The following is a 7567-nucleotide window of genomic DNA, read 5'->3' on the forward strand; positions in this document are numbered from 1 at the left end:
TCAACAAATGGTAATGGAAAAACTGAATACATACAAAAGAGTTATCTTGTATGCTTATTTCATACACAAAAAATCAACTTAAAATGCATTGAAGACCTAAATATTAGCGCTAAATCTACAAAACTTTTACAAACACATATGGGAAAGCTTCATGACGTTGGATTTGGCAATGACTTCTTGGATATTATACCCAAAGCACAGGCAACAAAATGAAAAACATATACAAAATTTTGTAGATAAATAAACTACATCAAAATTTAAAGCTTTCTTGCATCAGGAGACTCTATAAACAAAGTGAAAAGGCAACCCATGGAATGGGAGAGAATATTTTCAAACCATTTATTTGATACAGGCTTGATATACAGAATATATAAAGAGATTCTACAACTCAACAACAAACAACTAAAATAAGATTTAAAAATGGGCAGGGTTTTAAAACATGGCCCTCAAATTCTTTGGCATTCTTCCCATAAAGATGTGACGTCAATGTCTCCTTGAATCTGGGCAATGTCAATCAATAGAATATGGTGAGAGTGACTTCCATGGAGGACTGATGATGCTACAGACTTGAATTAATATTTCTCCACAGAAGATGTAACAAATGGCCATGGAAAGGAGAAGCTCAATATCAATTAGGTAATTAAATGCAAATCAAAACCATAATGAGACACTATTTTATACCACTCAGATGACTATTATTAAAAACAAAACAAAAAACCGGAAGATAGTAGGTTGGTCCTCTTTCCGCCATCTTTCTGTGCCGCCATAATGGTGTGCATGAATGTCCTGGCTGATGCCCTCAAGAGCACCAACAATGCTGAAAAGAGGGGTAAACCCCAGGTTCTTATTAGGCCATGCTCCAAAGTCATTGCCTGGTTTCTAACTGTGATGATGAAGCACGGTTACACTGGCAAATTTGAAATCACTGAGGACCACAGAACTAGAAAAATTGTTGTGAACCTCACTGGCAGATTAAACAAGTATGGAGTGACCAGCCCCAGATTCGATGTGCAACTCAAAGATCTAGAGAAATGGCAGCATAATCTCCCACCACGTCAGTTTGGATTCATTGTACTGACAACCTCAGCTGGCATCACGGACCATGAAGAAGCAAGACGGAAACATACAGGAGGGAAAATCCCGGGATTCTTTTTCTAGGGATGTAATACACACATACAAATAAAATGCCTCGTTAGGAAAAAAAGAAAGAAAGAAAGAAAGAAGGTAGTAGGTTGGTGAGGATGTGGAAAATTTGAACTCTGTGCCCTGCTGATGAGAGTGTAAAATGGGGCAGATGCTACTGAAAACAGTATAGCAGTTACTCAAAATATTATAAATAGAATGATTATGTGATCTGGCAATTTCACTTCTGGGTTTATATTCAAAAGAATTCAAATCAAGATCTTGAAGAAATACTCGTGCATCTATGTTCATAGCAACATGTTCACAATAGTCAAAGGGTGGAAGCCTACCAAGAACCTCTCCATGGATGAATAGAAAAAACACAATGTTGTACATATGCACAGTGGAATATTACCAGCATTTAAAATGAAGAAAATTCTGTAGCGTACTACAACATGGACAAAACTTCAAGACATTATGCTAAGTGAAAAAAGCCAGCCACAGAAGAAAAAATACTGTCAAATCATAGAAGACAGAAAGCATTGACAGAACAGTGATGGCCAGTGGTTGGTGGGAGCAGGGAAAAGGGGATTCCTTTTTTTTTTTTTTGGAGAGGTTTTTTTGCGATAGGGTGCGTGCACTCACCAGACAGACAGAGAGGGACAGAGAGACAGAAAGCGAGAAATCACCCCCCAGGGGGGATGGCCACACCACAATCCCTTCTCCTCCATTCTCCTCTCTGGATCTTGGGCACGCACGCACACGCATCCAGCGTGAGTTTTAAGCCACCGGGTCCGGGACACGAACCGCGGTCGACTATGTGGGAGTCCAGAGACATAGCCATTACGCTAACTGCTGGTCCCCGAAAAGGGGATTACTATTTAATGGGTACAGAGTTTTGTTATAATAAGATGATAATGTTCTGCAGATGGATGGTGGTGATAGTTTCATAATAATGTAAATGTACTTAACACCATGAAACTGTGCACTTAAAATGGTTAAAGTGGTATGTTTCATGTTATATTTTTCCACAGATAAAAGAAACTCAGTATAATACTTTGAACAAAAACACTTTGGCCCTGAAAGCAATCTAAGAATCCCACCCCAGGTTTGAAGTCCAAAACTATTTTCCACACAGGTTAAGTTGATTTCTTTGAAAGGTTGAGGACAATGGCAGTTTGAGGGGGCAGAAGAGGAGAGAGGCAGCATGCGGCGTGGTGGTATTGGGAGTGAGACTAGAGTTGGGAAAACCCAAAACACTGGTCTGAGTGAGCTCTACTTCCTGCTTTTCAGACACTCATCTTCTGTAGGAAATGGACCCCATCTGGTCTGAGTCATTAGCACTTTTTGAAATGTTGCTTTGAAGAGCTTGTTGATGTGCAAGAAAACCATAGTGTCTCTTCTCAACCCCTTTGTTTTTAATCAGAGGATTTGTGACTGGCCAGAAGAAATTCTCAGAGCCAGTAAGACTCAACTTCATGTCCAAAGCTCAGGCTGCTGGAGTTTGAGCACTTTCAAACTTGGCCCAGAGCAAAAGAGCTGCAAGGAAATGCTGCAGGATGAAAGTTGCAGAGCTCAGGGTATCTGAAAAGTGAGCTGAGAAGGACTCTAACTCCATAAGGCTTTTCCTGTAAAAATCAGGAGGAGGGAAGGAAGGCCAGGATCCAGGGCTTGCCTCCTGGCTGCCTGGATCATGTTCACAGAGACACAGCCTGCAAAAAGGAACGTGCCTTGCCAGGCCGGAGCTCAGGGTGCACATGGAGACCGTGCATTCCAGGAAAGCCATCTGAAATGGAAGAGAAGCTGGAAAATGGGAGGGAGGCCAGGATGCAGGAGGATGCTCTTAACTGTGGGAGGGAGATGGTGTTCTAAAAGACGAATAAGATCTGGGCATTATTCTTCTAATCTTACTTTGTGAGATTGAAGGAACGTCTGTCTGTACCAAATCCAGTTTATTTGCTTCATTTGAAGGACTAGTGGCCCTCTGGTTGTTTGGCCCACATAGTCATCAAAATTGCGTGCACTCAGTAGCATGGGGAGATACCAAATATATTTGTCCCGTGGACATGTCAACTCTTAGAAAGCAAACTATTTCCAAACCTGAAACAGATCTTACCCAGCTGTGGATTTTGGCTTATTTCCATACAGATTCATCTCAGAAAATTTCTTAGAGTAGTTGCTTTTGGGCTTGTTTTAGGTGGGTTATGTCTTCATATTTGGGACTCACTGGATCTGGTCCCTTCCTGCTGCTCATAAAGGAAAGTTCAGTCAAGGGGCATTTGAATACTTAGAGCCAGGGAAGCTCTGCATGTGGCAGGTACCTCTTGAGGGTGGGCAGTGCATGAGCAGGGCAAAAACAACCTCATAGAAAGAGTATTTTTTTTTTTTTTTTTTCAAGAATCATATATAAAATTTACGTGGAGAAGTTGCAGGGTCCGGGAATAAAGATTGACTTCCCAGACCTCAGGGAAGGCTGAGCAAATCTGAGGCAGTCTGCAAGGAGAGCTATTGAAAGTCCTGTGGTTGGGACCAGCAGTTGGCGTAATGGCTATGTTGTTGAACTCCCATGTAGTCAACCATAGTTCGAGTCCCAGATCCTGTGTCTTAAACTCATGCCAGGAGCATGTGTGTGTGTGTGTGCCCAAGATCCCCAGAGGAGAAGGGATTGGGGCATGGCCACCTCCCCAGGAGGTGATTTCTCCCTTTCTGTCTCTCTGCCTTTCTGGCGAGCGCATGTGCCCTATAGCAAAAATCTCTCAAAAAAAAAAAAAAAAAAAAAAAGGAAAGAAAGAAAGAAAGCCCCACGGTTTCAGGACTAGGAAGGACTGTACACTACGAGAGAGCAGAGCACTGCTTGCAATGACTTTCAAGTACCTTCACTGGATGGTCCTCTCTTTCAAAGTTTTGGCTGATATGTGAGTTCTGGTTCTAGAGTATTCATTATAAAAAGGCTGAGAATCAACATCTGTGAATGACCCAGAGGTTAAAAATTAGATGTTTAAGAGAAAAATGACAGAAATGAGGAATGAATAATCTAGATACAGACATTCCAGGGTGTATCTGCAAATCTTGAGTAGGCACTAGAATTCTATTAAGTAGCTTGTGGCAATTTAAACACATAGCCGTGGGGCCAGTGGGTGGTGGAGTGGTTAAGGCAGTAGACTCCCACGTGGTCAATCGCAATTTGAGTCCCAGACTTGGCTTCCTGAAACTCATGCTGGGTGTATGTGGACATGCCTAAACTTACGGAAGAGAATGGAGGGGAAGGGATTGCAGCATGGCCATGCCCTCTGGGGGTGGTGAATTCTGTCTTTTCGGCAAGTACATGTGCTCCATAGCAAAAAATCTTTAAAAACAAAACAAAAACAAAAACGTCCCCAGCCCCCAAATTCTCTGGCATTCCTCCATAGAGAGGTGGGGTCAGTGTCCCCTTCCTCGATCTACGTTGGAAGTGGAGCTACGTGGCTCCCGAGGCTGGTCTTCTTGGGAGGCTCACTCTGGGGGAAGCTGGCCACATATAACAAGGCACACTCCTCTAAGATTGCCATACCAGAGAGCCCATGTCGAGGCAGCCTGGTCAACAGCCCAGCTAAGCTCCCATCACCCCAGTGTGAATCGCCATCTTGAACATTCAGCTCAGTCGAGCCTTCAGATGATCCAGCCCCTTATGACCGCTGGCTATGACTACATGAGAGCTGAACCAAAACTGGCCGGCAGTTCTTATAAGTCACTAAGTTTTGGGGTCATCGTCTATGCAGCAGCAATCATCTGAATGTGATCTGTTAGTAGCTTGTGGTAGAAACTACTAGAGGATAAGTTGGTTTACACGTATATCACAAATCTGCAAAGGAACGTTAGTTATGGTTTTACAAAAATCCCATCCTACCTTCAATAGCCATTATGATTTTGTTTGTTTGTTTGTTTTTAGTTTTTTGCTGTAGGACACATGCATTCACAGGAAAGACACAGAGAGACAGAGGGAAAGTGAGAAATCGCCCCCTCCCAGGAGGGATGACCATGCCTTAATTCCTTCTCCTTCATCCTCCTCGCAGGATTTTGGGCACACATGTTCATGCCCCTGGTGTAATTTTCAAGTCATCAGGTTCAGGACTCCAACTGCAAATCGCCCATGTGGGATCCAGAGCCTTAATCATCACACCATCTGTTGGCCTGCCATTTGTTCTTTTTTGGCATTTCTTAACTTTTATTTATTTATTTAATTTGACCAGAGAGAGACATGGAGAGAGAGAAAGAGGGAAAGTGAGATAGTAAAGCCGCCAGGTCCGGGAGTCAAGCTGTGGTCAGCCATGTGGGAGTCTAGCACCTTAACCACCATGCCACCTGCTGGCCCCCAGGTATTCTTTTTTTTTTGGGGGGGGGGGTTAGGTTTTTGCTATAGGGCATGTGTACTCGCCAGAAAGACAGAGAGAGACAGAGAGACAGAAAGCGAGAAATCACGGCAGGGGGGGCGACCACGCTGCAATCCCTTCTCCTCCATTCTCCTCTTAGAATCTTGGGCATGCACACACACATGCGCCCAGTGTGAATTTAAGCCACCGGGTCCGGGACTCGAACTGCGGTCGACTATGTGGGAGTCCAGTGACATAGCCATTACACCAACTGCTGGTCCCTAAAGGATTCTTTCTTTGAGAGTTTTTTTTGCTATAGGCTGCGTGTGCTCGCCAGGAAGACAGATAGATATTCTTAGAAGTCTCAGATGCACTATTAGGATTCCATGTGGTCAGTTGTCATGGCTAACTTTTGGTCACAGGGTACAGTTCTTCATTATATCTGCATGTCATTATTTCTCATCGTTAAATTTGTATTTTTCATTTGGAGTATATATACACTTTTATTTGTTAGACAGCAGATATTTACAAAGCACTGAATACATGCCAGATACTGTGTCAAGTGAATGCATGTCATCTTCAGAATGATGGTGCGAGTTAGAAGGTAGATACGATCATTATTTTACCCCCAGTTTAGAGATGAGAAAATGAGTCGTGGGTTGGGTCTGGGATTTGACCCAGGCAATCTGGCTTGAGTCCATAAACTATGACCCTTGGCTCCTCTCGATTATGCATCACTTCATTCCCAATTCCCTCTCCCTCTCCTTCACAAAATGGTACACTGAAGTGCAAAGAAGTAGTAAAATTCCACAACTCAGAGCCCAGACGATGACACGGTGGTAAAACGCCATGCTCTGTGCGCGCTCCGGCAGCACAGACACTAAAACTGGAACGACACAGAGGAGATTAGCATAGCCCCTGTGCAAGGATAACATGCAAATTCATGAAGCGTTCCATATTGAAAAAACAAAAACAAAAACAAACCCACGCTACTCTGTGAGGGAACCCTTCCTGGAAAGACTGCTGGCTGCATCTGGAGATCTCTCTAGTATGGTGGGCATGCGTGGCCCAGGATCCAGGCCTGGCGGAATTCTGGGGGGTGGATCGCAGCACTGAGACTCTGTTGGGGGTACAAGTTCTCTCACTTTTCACTCATGGAAGAAATAACTAAGTAGACACACACTCCTCAGGATAATGTCTTGAATGTAAATGATCACCAGAACTCAAGTATGAACATAAAATATGCATTTCTGTGGCCTAGGGCACGTGACTCTAAGGATAAGAAAAATGGAGTTTTTAGATTAGCCACCCCCCCCTCGTCTCCGGTACGTTATCTGTTATGACACTTTCCTGTGTAGGGTCACGTAACCCAATCCCTCCCTTATTTTTAAACACAGCATGACAACCCTCCTAATAAGCCGGCAGCATGTTTCTAAGTCGAGTGCATAATTATGCTTTATAGTAAGGAATCTGCAGATGGCGCTGCTCAGGTGCAGGCGCGACCACAAGTGCAGAGATGTCATTCAAGTGTCGCTCTCCATAGCAGAACAAATCACACCACTGCCAATAAGCTTATGAAGCCAGCTCTCTATGCGTGATCGATACCAGGTTTGGCAGGACAGAGCAAGCTGCTGGAGACGCTCCGATGTCAAATGGCTCTGTGGGTGGCACATCAGGACGCCGGCAGCGTGGGGAGCAGCGACTCTACCACACGCAGTGACTGGGAACCCGGACGCCCACACCGGGGTCCTCCTGTGTCCATCTCGCACTGGTTACGATGAGGCCCTAGGCGAGGTGCTTCACTTCTCTGTGCCTCAGTTTCCTCAGGTGTAAATAGGAATAATATCAGTAATGACACCCAGTTTAGAGCTGCTGAGAGGATTAGGTCAATCAAGCACTTAGGACAACGCCTGACACAGGGTACCTGCCCCAGACACGTCCGTCACCCCTGTAAATGAAATGCGCGTGAGTAGATCTCTCACCCTGCAGTTACACACCCACTGAAGTGCAGTGCACACGTGTAGAATACGTGTAACTCATGGATTAGGGAGAGATCTCTCATGACTTTGTTCTAATGAGCAGCAAAAGCTCATACG

General features: G+C 44.3%; 1 non-coding gene and 1 pseudogene across 1 annotated transcript; both read left to right on the forward strand.

Moving 5' to 3' along the window:
- Positions 1-737: 737 nt before the first annotated feature.
- Positions 738-1185, forward strand: LOC102482100 (40S ribosomal protein S15a pseudogene; annotated as a pseudogene).
- A 5142-nt stretch (positions 1186-6327) lies between these two features.
- LOC114005889 (U6 spliceosomal RNA) lies at positions 6328-6434 on the forward strand. The gene has a single exon (XR_003547685.1). It is a non-coding gene; the product is annotated as a U6 spliceosomal RNA (small nuclear RNA).
- The last annotated feature ends 1133 nt before the right edge of the window (positions 6435-7567 follow it).

The sequence above is a fragment of the Tupaia chinensis genome, unplaced genomic scaffold (genome assembly GCF_000334495.1).
Source record: "Tupaia chinensis unplaced genomic scaffold, TupChi_1.0 Scaffold144806_1, whole genome shotgun sequence".
NCBI lineage: Eukaryota > Metazoa > Chordata > Mammalia > Scandentia > Tupaiidae > Tupaia > Tupaia belangeri.